This window comes from Coturnix japonica, chromosome 4 (assembly GCF_054131305.1).
Source record: "Coturnix japonica strain WE chromosome 4, WE-NBRP24, whole genome shotgun sequence".
Lineage (NCBI taxonomy): Eukaryota > Metazoa > Chordata > Aves > Galliformes > Phasianidae > Coturnix > Coturnix japonica.
Window position 1 is genome coordinate 76,555,044 of NC_140666.1, and position 15,273 is coordinate 76,570,316.

Genomic DNA, 15,273 nt, shown 5'->3' on the forward strand with positions numbered 1-15,273 from the left:
TGTAACTAAACATGTCCTCCAGTCATCTCCAAAATTAGGTCTAATGTGAACTTGTTTTCTAGTTGATTTCAGCTTCTTTTTTTGTTCCTGGGTGCTGATTCCTTGGATTTAAACCAAAGATTTTTTGGGTCTAAACACTTCACTGTAAATGCATGACTTGTAATGAAGCATGTGGACTTCACAGTGTCATCTATTGATGTGCTTTCTTAGTTATGGAAACAAACTAATTCCTAATTATTTTATTACATTAGGTTTTGGGACACTATAACATAACTGTAGGAAATAGTGGATCTAACATTAAAACATTGTTGGAAAAGCAATAAAATATAATACATTTTTTTGTGATGCAACAGTAACTCATGAAATGCTTTTATGGCATGAGGAATTAATTTATTTTCCTCTTGACAGACAACCCCTTCCCCTCCACTTATCCATTAGCAGTTCTACTAGACAGCTGAAAAATCTGCATATTTATGAAAAATGAATCAATGATTAAGATCAAATAATATTTTTGTATTGATCATAGGACCCTCTTTTCTATTGCTCTAGTTAAACTGCAAAATGTCAAAATATTTAAAAGTCAGTACTCACTAAAAGCAATTGAGCATGCCTCTGGTATTGACTTTGATATACAAATATATCCTAAGGGCACACTGTTATCAGCTGGTATAGAATATGGTAGAATATCAGCTGGTATTCTTGTATGTAAATAGGTGAACTAATGCTGTAGCACTTGAAAACTAATGAAAATGTGCCAACAAGCAGTTGATAAAGCCAAATGATAACTGGAAAACAAAGTGAATAATACTGTCGTTCTAAGGGTCTTGGAGGTTGATATGAGCTTAGTATGAATTCAAGGACTGACTGTTCTGGATGATGTCAACATGAATGCATCAGAAAATTCCATCTGGTTTTTCAATAAAGAAACATGAAGCTATTTAATATATTTTTTTTTAGAATTACTGCAATAAATGCATGGAAAAATTGTCTGCGGGGCAGGACTGGAGTAGGTGGGATTTCCAAGGTGCTGTAAGAGTACATGAAGAAGGAAGTCATAAAGTATTTCTTTCCACTTGACATTCATAAAGTACACAACTTGGCAGCAGTCTGTAGGTAGAAAAATACCAGGTCAATGGCTGAGCTAATGAACACTCCTATTCTTGAACTATTGGATCTTTTATTCACTCCTTCTAAAGAAAAAGGATCCCTAAATCCTCATGTTTACTTTTAGGTAGTCCTCTGTCGGCAACATCCATTCTGTCAGATAGCATAATGCATGTTTTAACTGTTCAAATTTAATACTTCCTATCTGACTTGAGTAACAAAAGCGAAATGAGTGCTTGGTGCCTCACATTTTAAATACCTGGAAGTTTTCCATCTGATAACAGGAAAATCTGGCCTGGACTGTAAGGGAGAATACATCGACATAGTGCTGCAAGTCACTCTCAGCAAGTCTTTACCATCATTGCTTCATCCACATTGTCAGACAACACTGTCATCCTTCAAGGCATCATGAAAGAGCTCTACCTAATTTTCTGGAACAAGAAGAAACCCTGAAGGCATTCAGTCCTTGACAAGCCTTTGGCGACACAAGTGAATGATGTAAACATTGCATATCACAGTGGTTACTGTTTGATGTGACGAGTCTGACAGTTCTTATTTCAGAGGATCTCAACACAGCCTGCACATCCATAGCCCCACCTTCACACTCCAGGAGCCACTTCAGAAACACAGAGTCAACACAGCTACATTAGCCTTCCTTTTAGCCCTCAGCATTCTCTGCATGCTCAGGATCCCTACTACAAATTTACCAAAAGCTCATCAGAGTTGCATGTGACCAAAATCTGCCAAGTGACTACTTGCATAAAATGACACCTGTCAATCACAATATATCTTTCTGTCCAATACCACTAGGAATTTCTGTCATCCTTGACTCCAGCCTCTTCCATAAATGTGGTAGTAGTAATTTCCTACCCCAACCTACTCTCCTCTTCCATTTGTTAATATGAATGAACTCCATCACTATCATCACTTTGAAAAAGATAACAATTCTGCCTTATGCAGCATGCAAAAGCTCAGAAGAACACTACTGAGGGGAAAGACTAATAAATAATTCATGTATATTGATTGAGAGGATCCCTCTGATGCCATTTGTTTTCAGACTGTCCTACCAGTCTTTTTTCTTTTCATAGTTTTTCATCCAGTTTAAATGGGATGTCTGTGAAAGAAGCAAGATGATGTTCATATTTACATGCAATTAAGAGAGCTTTCCAATTTCCTACTGGCCTGATCTGTGAGTTATGTTAGAAATGCAGTTCAAAACAACATCAGCCATCCTAACTTGCTTTTATTCTAGATAAGACAAGACATACATTTCACAGAATTACTTAGCCATGGAATGGTTGAAGCTGGAAGGTACCTTTGGGATCTTGTTTAAACCCTCTGCTCATTCAAGGTGAGTTAGAGCAGGTAACCCAGAAACTTAATGACTTTCTGGCTCAACAAGCTTCAATATCTCTCTCGCTCTTCCTGTCTTCTCTACAGACTTAGCCTGATTTCATCTGTTTTTGTCAGTTCACTCGTATTTCATTACTAATCCTAGGAAAGTAGACTTCTTAAAGACTCAGACTGAGCTGTCAGAAATCTGGGCAGCTGGCTAAGATGCAGTTTGATGAGCTTTGTACCATCTTTACACTGGGAATGTCTCTTTGCACTTACAGTCACAGTTGTGTGACTGAAGTGTGACTAATGAGTCAAATGAAACATTTATTCACTTCTGGACTAGTTTATTAGTAGTATCCCCAGCCAGAAGATAAGCCTACCTGGAAGTTTATCTTTGCCACAGGCACTCATTGTCATACCATCAGAAATTATCCAGACAGAAGGGAGAAGCATCTCTAGCAGAAGCTTCATAAACGCATTTGTCACTGAATCACTCATGGTGAGCTAGGTCATGTTTCATCTTCAGCAGCTTTTGAATTATCACGTTGTCTCAGAAACACATCTCCAAGCCAAATGGGTCAAAAAATTCCCCGGAAATAGCATTACCTGAAATACTGGCTTACTCCCCAGAAGCTTGCTGTGGTTAGTTCCATGTGTAATCCATCCCACAAGTGAACTCTTTTCACTTTCATTTCTTCCCACCCTCTCCTTTTCCTGAACAATTTGAGTTGTTGGGAAAAGATACATATTAAATATTGATGGCTACAAGCCAGCTGCTCTCTCTCCTCTGCTAAAAGACCTTTACCTTACCACATTTGTCCAGTCATTGTGTCCCTCAAGGGTCTGTCTTGGGACCGGTGCTCTTTAACATCTTTATTAATGACATCGATGAGGGAATGGAGTGCACCCTCAGCAAGTTTGCTGATGACACCAAGCTGAGTGGTGCAGTCGATACGGTGGAGGGAACGGATGCCATTCAGAGGGACCTTGACAGGCTGGAAAGCTGGGCTCGGGTGAACCTAATGAGGTTCAACACGGCAAAGTGCAAGGTTTTGCACTTGGGCCGGAAGAACCCCAGGCACCTGTACAGCCTGGGAGGAGTTGTCCTTGAGAGCAGCTTGGCAGAAAAAGACCTAGGGGTCCTGATAGATGAGAAACTTAACATGAGCCAGCAGTGCGCTCTGGCAGCCCGAAAAGCAAATGGGATCCTGGGCTCCATCAGGAGAGGGGTGGTGAGCAGGGATAGGGAGGTGATCGTCCCTCTCTACTCTGCTCTTGTGAGGCCCCATCTGGAGTACTGTGTCCAGGTGTGGAGCCCTCAGTACAAAAAAGATATAGAGATTTTGGAAAGGGTCCAGAGGAGGGCCACAAAGATGATCAGGGGGCTGGAGCACCTCCCCTATGAGGACAGGCTGAGGGAGTTGGGTTTGTTCAGCTTGGAGAAGAGAAGGTTGCGGGGTGACCTCATTGCAGCCTTTCAGTACCTGAAGGGAACTTACTCCCAGGAAGGGAGTAAACTCTTCGAAAGGGCTGATAATAGCAGGACACGGGGAAATGGTTTTAAGTTGAAGGAGGGAAGATTTAGGTTGGATGTTAGGGGAAAGTTCTTTACTAGAAGAGTGGTTAGGTCCTGGAACAGGCTGCCCAGTGAGGTTGTGGATGCCCCATCCTTGGAGGTGTTCAAGGCCAGGTTGGACGGGGCCCTGGGCAACCTGATCTAGTAAAGGTGTATGTTTGGTGGCCCTGCTGGGCAGGGGGGTTGGAGCTACATGATCCTTGAGGTCCCTTCCAACCCGGGTAATTCTGTGATTCTGTGATTCTGTGATTCTGTCAAATAGTCCTTAATATAGGAGAGCCCCCCCCCCCCCCCCCAAATAAATAAATAAATAAATAAATAAATAAAATAATAATAATAATAAAAAAAATCACGAATTTGTTCTTGGCAGCTAAAATGAAATGAGGAAAACATTTCTTCAGCCAGCTTTCAGAAAAGTTCAGAGAATACAGTGGTAGCTGCTTGTCTGCTTGGATCCATAACCAAGGCCAGCAATGGCAGTCTGTCTATGCTGATGCTAGCAAAATACACCTAGAAGCAAAGTCCTGAACTCATTGCCATCATAGACATCTTGGATTCAGACTGAATGTCGATTGCTTTCCAACCTTATCTGCCAGCATTGTAAGATTGTTCACGGAAACTCACCAAAAGACTAATAAAAAACCCGAGCTGAATCAACATTGAATTACCTCAACTTCTGCATCCCAACTGGGCTGGACAAGGTTTGATCAAAACATGGGGCTACACAATGGATTAATCTGACTAACAGCCAGCCACTTACTTATCTACCTTATTGTGGAAGTGAAGAAAATTGGTTGAGAGATCATGGGTTGAGATAAACACAGGGAGATTGCTTACTACTTACTATTTAAGGAAAGGAAGATTTGACTTGGGAAAAAATAATTGGAAATGTATTGCTTCTAAAAACACATTTCAGTAGTGAGAAATGAAGAAAAATATTAAAACAACAAAATTTCCCCTCTCTCATACTCAACTTCACTACTTCAGTTCTGATTTCTCTGCCCACTTCCCACGAATGCAGAGTAGATGAGGAGTATGATCTTTACATACTGATTCTTCCTCTTCATGTTTTTCCTGTCCGTGGTGGGTTCTCCACAGACTGAAGTTCCTTCAGGAAATGTCCACGTGCTCTGGAGTAGGGGTCCTATATGGGCTATAGGTTAAGTATGTACTCCCCTGTTCTCTCTTAGCTGCAGAGAAATAGCTATTACAGTGCCTGGAGCACCTCCTCTCCTTCTCTAACCTTAGTGTTTCTGCTGTTGTCTTCTTACAGAGGTGATCACTGAAGTCTAGTCAAGGTTTTGCCTGGCAAAGAGTTAATTTTCTTCACAGAGATTGTCTGATGATGTGTTTTGGTACACAGGGAACTGTCTTTTTCTCTACCTCCCTGATTCCTTCCCTCTTCCAGCTGGGAGAGAGAGTAAGCTGGTGTTCGGAGTTCTTGCTTCTGCCTGCAGTGAAGGACACTACCTCACAGAGTATCTGTAACTTATGAACACACCAATGGAGAATAAGGATCAGGTAAAGAAATGTTTGAAGATGATATTTTAACAGCATCATAGAATCACAGAATGATTTGAGTTGGAAAAGACTTTAGAGATCATGTTTTACTAAATCCCCCTTCCATGGGCAAAGACACCTCCCACTCTTCCAGTTTATAGCCATTGCCCTTCATCCTATCAATACATGCCCTTGTAAAGAGTCTCTCGCTGGTTTTCTATGGGCCTCTCTAAGGCACATTAGGTCATTATAAGATCCCAGTGGAGCTTTCTCTTCCCCAAGCTGAAGAGCCCCAGCTCTCTCAGCTTGTACACATAGTGGAGGTGTTCAAGTCCTCTGATCATCTTTGTGGCCCTTCTCTGGACCTTCTCCAACAATGTCATTCTTGTGTTGAGGGCTCCAGAACTGGACACAGTACTCCAGGTAGGGTCTCATGAGAGCAGAGTAGGGGCACAGGATCACCTCACTTGACCTGCTGGCAATGTTTCTCTTGATGCAGCCCAGGATACAGTTAACCTTTGTGAGTGCACATTGCTGGCTCATGTTGAGTTTCTCATCAACTAACAACCCTATGTTCTCCTCAGGGCTGCTCTCAAGCCATTCTCTGCACAAGCTATATTTGTGCTTGGGATAAGTCTCTCTGGATGGCAACCCTTCTCTCTAGTCTGTCTTATCTTAATATAATATTTTATCTTAATTTGAAATTTTATATAACAATATTTTAAAGTACTGCTTCTATACAGCATAGTACTAGCATTAACTACTGTTGCTGTAGTGATGCTATGTAAGCCTGAAGAGGAGCTCAGCTTAGGTGCATATAAGACCCACATATTATTAATTTTGAAAACCAAATGAGATGTTCCACAAAATTTGTGGGACACCTGTTTTAACAAGCTTCATTTCAGCTGAACTTTAAATACAATTGGAGGGCTTCAGTACTGCTCTGAGGTTTTGAAGTGGGAGCACAACTGAAGCAGTTCAGGCCAGGACACTTCACAGGAATAACTTCTGAGGGAGCAGGTAGGCACAGCTCAAGTGATGGGTATTGTCATCTGAAAATCAAAAGTATTTTCCAGATGATTTCAACAGGAAAAGGAGATAATCCTAAGTTAATATACAGCACCTTAGCAAAAAAAGAAAAGTATTCAGGATGAATCAGCAAAGAATATTTTAAAAATCTTCAGTTCTGAATAGACTTTCAAAATACAATACAGTATTAGAAGACTTCAGAGACAAAAAAAGAAAACATTTAAATAAAAACTTTTAAAATGATAAATAAAGGATGATGAGTAAAACCCAAAAATGAAAAACAAAAGGCAGAAAGACAAAGAAAGAACACAGATTTAAGAGTGGTACACTAATTTTGAGCCATGCGGCTTTTTTGCCTAATTCTTTCAGAAAACTGTATTAGACACACCTGTATAAAATACATTTCCCAGTTTAACCAGTCTAGAATGACCACATCGATTTTCTAGCTTGCCGACAGGTAAAAGAACAGGAATTCTCCAAATGTAATAATTCAGCAGTTGTATTTGTTAACTAGCTACTGTAGATACACTTCCTCATCTTTTTGATTGTTATTAACTATATTGTCTGGAATAAAAACATTTAGAATCTTCAGCATATGATGTTTTTCTTAGTTTCTTAGCATGACTTTTTCCAAAACTAAAATGGATACAAAGTAAAGGGAACAAAAGTTTGCATTGTGTACAGTATTTGGGGAGGAATGTTAGGGGTAATAAATAAACAACAAGATGATGTAGTTAAGAACAGAAAGAAAATAAAATATTCTATTTAATTAAATAATGTTCTATTTAATTAAATAAAAGTATTCTATTTATGAGCAAGTACTGTAGCTGATATATTTGATCACTGGTGGAATGCTTAATTAAATTTATAATACCTTCCAGAGATTACATGAATTCTTAATCAGATAGGGGTAGAAGATGTATATAGAATCAAACTAACAGTGACTGATGCACAAAGAATAGGAAGGAGAAAAAGTGTGTATGGCATGCAATGGTATAACAAGTGTGTATATATATATATATATATATATAACTAATCTGACACAGATATCAAGGAGTTTCCTTTAAGCTGCATTTTTGTGAGAAATTGTACTCCAAAGAGGTGAGCTCTGGCATTTCCTTAGGAGGTGTTTTTTGTTGCAGTTGAAGGACCCAATATTTAAAAATGTAACTAACTTGAAAATAAACTTAGTTATAACGAGGTATGAGTCTTTTTCACACAGGTTTCCTGTTTGATCTTTGATGTTTGTTTGAGTTTCTGGAAAGACAGAGTATAGAAGAGTACTGAGTATGTTAACAATGTCAAGTAGAGAACAGAGTGAATTAAGTGCTTTCACTACTTTCAGGCTCAGGAATTTTCCAAATCAATTAAAATTCTTTAGATATTAAAATATACTGTTCGGAGAGCATTGTCACTTGTTCTTGAAAGGCACACCAGCAAACTCTCCTCTCTCAGTAAGTGCATAGTCCTATGTACAATCTTTAAGCTATCATCTTATTTTCCATTTTCCAGTTGGAACTTCTTTTAGCATCTAACCCTAAGGAGCTATACTCCTTACCACTGTAACTGTAAAATTGTATTTTTCTTTGTTCCCTAAAACCTTTTATTATTCTGCAAACTATTTACTCAGGCTAAATCTGCACACCAAATGAAAGTAAATGTGTTTGTGCGTTATAAACTTCTTAGGTGTTTGAATTTGGACTAAGACTGGATGACAAGAAAAGCAGTCATTATTACTGGATATTTTATGTCATCCAGGGTATTTGTTCAGCTAATGCATATGAAAGAAAAATCTTTCAGCAAATATGATTGTTTTGATAGTTCCACACAGAGACTCCAAGAATTACTGAAGTGGGGAGCTCATAGAAATTCAGAGAAAATTGACCAAACATCAAGTTATTACTCTCTATTGTGGCAGTATATCCACAATATATAGTCCCTCTGTATCTCTGTATTTAATAAAAATATGGTTCTGAAGGCTTGAAAGAAAGAAGTATTTTTAATGCATCCACATACACTTAATATTGCAATTCTTTAATCGTGGTTTTTCAGGAATCCTTCCCTATAAAAGTCCTGGCTTTGTAAGTGTCAGAGTTCTCCGAAGTTTCACTGAAGTCAACAAAGCAAAGCTCATCTGTCTCCATGCTGAGTAGGGCACTAAGTAGAAGTTCAACCACTCTATCTAGCTACCATTTCTAGTAGTACTTAGTTTCAATACAGCTGCCTTCTTTGCTGTTAACATCCATTCCTGCTGAATATGCAAGATAGCTTGAACTTACTCCATTTTTAATTGGGATTTTGGGGCACGGACATGAAGTCTAAGTAACATCTAAGCCAATGAAATCTGTCATTTATTTTTGCAGTTTTCAAAATTTTAAATAGCTACAAGAATTTCTGTGACAAGACTGTCACAGAAAGGTGATTTTTCTGTGATTTGCAAATACTGCTGTTCAGCTAGAAACTTAGAAAACTGATGGAAAGTTAGCTGAAGGAATTCCAGACCAGTCTACTGATGGTTCTCGGGCCCAGCACTGGCCAGTTTCTTCAAGGCTGCATCTTGTTGCTCTGGGGTCTCATAAGACCTTTGGTCCTGGTTCTGCTAATTCATATTTGTGTAAACCAAGAAAAGCCTCAAGTTATCCATGCTTTACAGCAGTTTCAAAGAGAGCAGAGATAAGCCTGTGTATATCACTTAACAGGGATCTTAAAAACAAAAGAGATTGGTGGTATGAAGATGTTGCGATAACTGTTATGCATACCAATCTCAGGCTATTTTAAGATGACTAATTAAGGACTAAAGAAATTCCCTAGGCTTTCCTAATCTGAAATAATAGCTGTGCTTTATCTGCTCACAGGGCCTGTTTGTGAACATTGTATGCATACTCTTACCTACTCTGGAGACAGAGCTAACTCAGACTGCAGTCCCACATGCTGGAAAGATAATATTTTGTCTATTTCTTTCAGAGCTACACTATGTGCTTTTTGGGTTCACCTATTCAGAATTCTTTAGAATGAAAAGATCTATTTTTACCTAAGCACAAGGAGAAATATTATCTGTCAAAATATCTGTTCTATTACTTTAGTATTTATTTTTTCTTACTGCTCCAGCCCCGTGGAAATTTCAGATTTTCAAATTTAATTTGTTAATTTTCTGAGTAAGTGTAAGCCATATTAGTAAATACACTGTGTAGCTTTCTTATCTTTCCACTTCTCACATTTGAAATGACAGTCTTGTTTTAAAGGGCCTGTAAATTTGACTAATCTGATTCTGTGAATTTATGTAAAGGAGTCTTTGAAACGTAATATTTAAGGCATGGAACACGTTCACACTACTTTACAAACCTGCTAAAGATATGAGTTGGTCTGGGTTTTATTTGCATTCTGCAACGTCTCACAGGGTGCAATCAGAGAAGACTGCTGGAGGACACCCACATTCAAAAAACGTATGCTACTCTGAGATAAGTTCTCTATTTCCCTATTCTTACCCTTTAAAGCTGGTACAGAAATGAGAAATTTATTGTCATTCAGGGCTGTGTCAGTCCAACCACAAGTTCTGTGACTGACATTTATGCAAAATGTTGATAGACAAATTCCTTGGTTATTTATCAACACTAAGCAGTCCCTACAGACATCACTCAACAACCATATCCCATCACACAAGCATTCATATTTCCTTTCAAATCATTCATCTGTATATGTGAGCTATTTAAACAAACTAACCAAGATAAGAAAATACTTGCTGCATTTGTGTATAAATAAAAAGGATATATTTCTTTTAATACAAGACTTTCATATGGATATATTTGAAACAAACCTGGAGCGTGCCAGGAACCAGAGAGCCAAGATTACCTCCCTTCCTCATATACTCCTTGACATATGCAGGTCTTTTAGTTAAAATCTCAACATTTTGGAACTTATTAACCTTTGCACATACAGCTTTATCTAGGTGTGAGAGGCATAAGAAAATTGCCTAACAACTTTTGTCCCTTAATGCCTTTAGGAAAAATCTTTAATTATTACCACAGATCAGGTTTTAAAGCCAAAATATTCTGTCAGTTTTTCCATTAAAGAAAAATAAATAATCCCATTTTCTCCCTATGAAGCAGCCAAAAAACCAAGTTTTTACAAGAACAGGGTTCTTCCTTTCCTTCCTTCCTTCTTTTTCTCCCTTCTCTCTCTCTCTTCCTTCCTTTCTTTTTCTCTAAGAAGTGAATAAAGATTTCAGGATTTATACTAACTTTTAATGCTTGGAGTATTTAAGATTGAGCACAACTGTACTGTATGCCAAGCATTTATTAAAATATAAAATAACTTATTTTATGCAATGTCCTATAGTACCACGAAATGGCACTTAGATTTGGAAAATATTCATGTGATACTTATATGCTGATACCAAACAAAATAAAAAACCCACAAAGCTTTCCTGATCAATTACTTGCTGGCATGTTGGACTTCTGCTTATATCAATAGTTCTCAAGAGTAGATTTTAATGTTTCTGGATGATGATTTTATTCATTTATATTTTATGAGATGATTCCATTTGGGGTACATAAGACCTTCCTTAATTTGCTACTTTTAAGATTTAAAAATGCTGACCTTGGTATGAATCAGACAAACATATTCAGAGGCAGAATTCGTCTGAGACAGCTGCATTAATAGCCCTTTCTTACACCTTTGCACTATTACAACAGCAATGGGAAGTAGCTTCTCAAGAAGGGCTCTGTATTACTCTTTTCAAAAGCAAGAGTGAGGGAGAGTCAGGTACTGTAATCATTTACAGGGGGCACATTACAAGACCTTCTTTATGTCAGCTCAGCTCTACCAGGCAGAACAGCAGGCACTTGTTTGCTCCTCTAATGCAGTTTGAATGGCAACTCTGGGGTGAGATCAGTGATTTATCATTTAGAAGTCCCTAAGTCTGCAGGTGGCTATCTGCAGCTATCCTGCCTCTAGTAAACAGCCTTCCCATCTACATTCTCATGGAGGGCATTTCTGATCATTCATCTCAGATGCTTGATGTAAAAAGTGAGCCTGTGACCAAATTTTTGAGAACTTTAAGAACAAAATCTAATCTTGTTTACCCTGAGCTGAACAAGAGAAGTTTGAAGAACCTATCCAAACAAATGAAACTATTCAAAATTGGTTAGCTTAAAAGAAATTTGCTAAAATCTTAAACATTCTAAGACACAAATAACACAGAAAAATAAACCTGAACATCTGAAATATTGGTTACTATAAATTTCAGACGGTTGGTCTCCTAAGCAAAGGTAAGCTTTGAAGTCCTAGCAAATGAAATATTTCATGATCATTTTGCTCACATCCACTGTTTAGTCTCCATAAACATTCAGCAAGCATCAATGAATGTCAACGAGTTTTTCCGCATTGAGGAATTCAAAGACATCTTCTCTTTAGATGCCTTTTTCTTAGATTGCCTCTTGGCTGCCATATGTCACACAGCAACAAATGTAACAGAATATTGGTGGGAAGGTTCCACCTCTACTGTCATAGCACCAACATCCACCTCTGATGTAATGGACTGACATAATAAAAGAGAAGACATTACTTTCAGAGCAGTTCTTTTAGATTACATTGTGTACACAATTTACATTACACAGTATACACCGAATAGAAAAATTGCAAGATGACTATGACGGTGGCGCAGTGGTTAAAGACGCCGCCTTGCAACACTGGGCCCGGAGTTCGAATCCCCCCTGTGGCGCAAGTGGTAGAAGTGCCGCTCTGCTACACAGAGGCTCGAATTCCGGGGGCTGGACTCGATGATCTCTAAGGTCCCTTCCAACCCGCACGAAACTATGAAACTAAGAACTGGCATGAGGAGGAAGTCCTCTGAGAAATGTAACAGACTGAATCATAATATCTTGATTAATAAAATGCGTAATTTGTGGACAGAATCTTTTCTGAAGCCTGGCTTATAGATTTACGTTTTGGGGCTGTCAATGCATGAGTATTTACTGTGTTATTTAGCAAGTTAAGATAGGCTTCCATCAAAACAAGCCAGTCTTCATGTACTTTTCACTTTGTTAAAAAAAACTTCCAGATCTCCAATTTTGAATGAGACTCCATGCTGTGGCTCACTTGATATTCTGCTTCCAGCACAGGCAAGTGCAGAGAGGACCTACTGCTTCTTCCTTATTATACAATCTTGTCTTTGAGATAAAACTAATAGTAAATACGCAGTTATAGTGACTCTACCTGCCAGATAAATTGGGTCCTGCTCCAAGGAGAGGCCTTGCTGTTTTGCTGCAATTGAGAAAATGTGATTTAGTAAATAAATTTCCAAATAGTAAGGTAGTTCTTGTGAACATTACCTTTAATACACATTAATACACCCAATACAGTGCCAATCTGATGACAAATCATCACACATTTTCCATGATTTTTTTTCCCCACTACGCATTTGGTTTCATAAACGCACTTCTTTGAGTTACTAGAACTTGAGAAGTCTGATTTTCTTATACCTGCAATTATACATGCTGAAACGCAATGATACATGATGTTATTTTCTTTCTCTTCCTAAACTTCTGAAATTCAAATAAAAGCAAGTATAATAATTATAACCACACACATTTATGCTGCTGCAGAATATCTGATTCTTTCCCATGTAAGAAATATGTGATTCATTCAGATCTCATCTGTTCACTAGAGAGCAAGTGAATTTCACCCAGAGGGCAACAAATGATATGTTGATAAATCCAATTATCATAATTTTGTTAGATTGACTGTCACAATGGGAAAATATCTAGCTAAAAATACAAGACTTTAAAAGAGAAATATAAAGCCAGTCTACTCTAATGAGGCTATAAAATATGTATGTGCATTTTAAGAACCATCCATTGCCCCTCTGCAGACATGCAGAGCGCTTGTTATTTCAGGAAGTTAGTGATGCATACATTTGTCAGAGAAGCATGTCATTCCATCTTCTCAATTCAGTCCACAAGAGACAAAAACAATTCAACACTAAGTGAAGAAAATGATGTATTTACAGAAAACAGATTTCATACCTGGATAGTAGTGCAGAGAATGGTGGGTCTCTGAAGCCATCTCACAATTAGCAACAGTTCACGCATCACTGTTGCGCACAGATACTACTCTGAGTAATGTAGTACATTCATCAGGACAGTATTAGGCAACTTCCACTTGCAACAGTTCTCTATCTCTTAGCACAGCTATCTAAACTCCAACAATTCATTCTGGGGGATGGGATATGATCCTAAGGCAACCACAATTTCCTTTCTCCTCCACCTCTATAACTTCAACTGTTTGTCTTTTCCTGGTTCACAAAGCTCTGTGTTTGAATGATAGATATAAGAAATTTTACTCCAAGCTGCATTTTCCTTATCCTCAGTCAGGCTGAGAGCAAACAACAAAAAATAATATAAGAGTAGCTTGATGCTCATAAAGCTTCTGGATCAGTTAAAAAAGCAATGTATTTGTAGAACATTACAGAGAAAAGATTTGATGGCAGATTTCAGTGGTGTGGTTGGCAGTTTCACACTGGTAGGTAGCTAAAACTAGCTAAACTACATTGCTTTATCACTACCCCTTCACAGAAGGACAAGGGGACAAAACAATGAAAAAAACCTCATGGGTTGACATAAGGACAAGGAGAATGCTCCCCAGTACTTGTCATGGGCAAAACAGATTCAGCTTGTAATTTATTGCCCATTGATTATTGACTAGAGCAGTGAGAACTAAAAAACAGTGTGTGCACCTACATGGAATGTAGCATATGTGGTTCATATTCCTGCTGCAATTTAGGAAGAACATAAAGTGGTGCACCCATTACTAACTGCAAGTTTCTCAATTATTACATTTTTGGCGATTCTAAGGTCATCTCATCCTGCAGCTGAGAATCTATGCTAGAAGTAATAGATCCCTAAACATCGCATGGGCTTTGACAAAATAAAATTTGCAATAGGCATTCCACTGGAAAACAAACTGTGACTAATGTCCTTTCTGCAGGATTTTCTTGGTCTCCCTGTTTTGTTTTAATTAGAAATAAAGGATATTAAAATTTGTGCTAAGTTTAGTTTAGTTGTGCTGGATTCACCATCCCTTCAATCTTCTGGCCAGAAAAGGATACTCCTCAGAAGGTATGATTTATACCAAAATAGATCTTACCTTCTATAACATCTTCTGAGCAAGAATGAAAGACTGGAAGACTGGTGTTGAAGACCTTGAACTTTAATCCAAATAGTTCCATCTGACTTTAATATACTTGAAAAAAAACCTTAGTAAAATAAATTTTAAGTCTTTGAAACTGCTTACTTAAAAAAAAAAAAAAAAAAAAAGAAAAAAAGAAAAAAAAAAAAAGGTTACTCAGAAACTTCTGTTTCTACCAAAATTGAGGCCAGAAGGTCATATATTTCATTTTCATGGAAATAGTTGAATTTCATGGTTCTCAGCTAGCCCATGTAACATGATGAAAATTATTTGTCCACTCTGCAGCCTTTTCAGCAAAAAGCCTCAATGAAATGCCGTGATCCTCATTAATATTGATTGCCATGAACAAAACTGCTTTATTCTCTGCTTGTTGTACTGGCTGTTATGGTATCAGGTTCATAATCTTGGGGCTTGGTTGTGATTGGGCTCCAGAGATTGTAAAACCATCAAAAATAGCATAAGAAAAAACATAGAGAAGCAACAGAAGAATGGTGGATGCCATCTCACAGTGAGATTGTCCATCACATAACAACAGAGAGCTC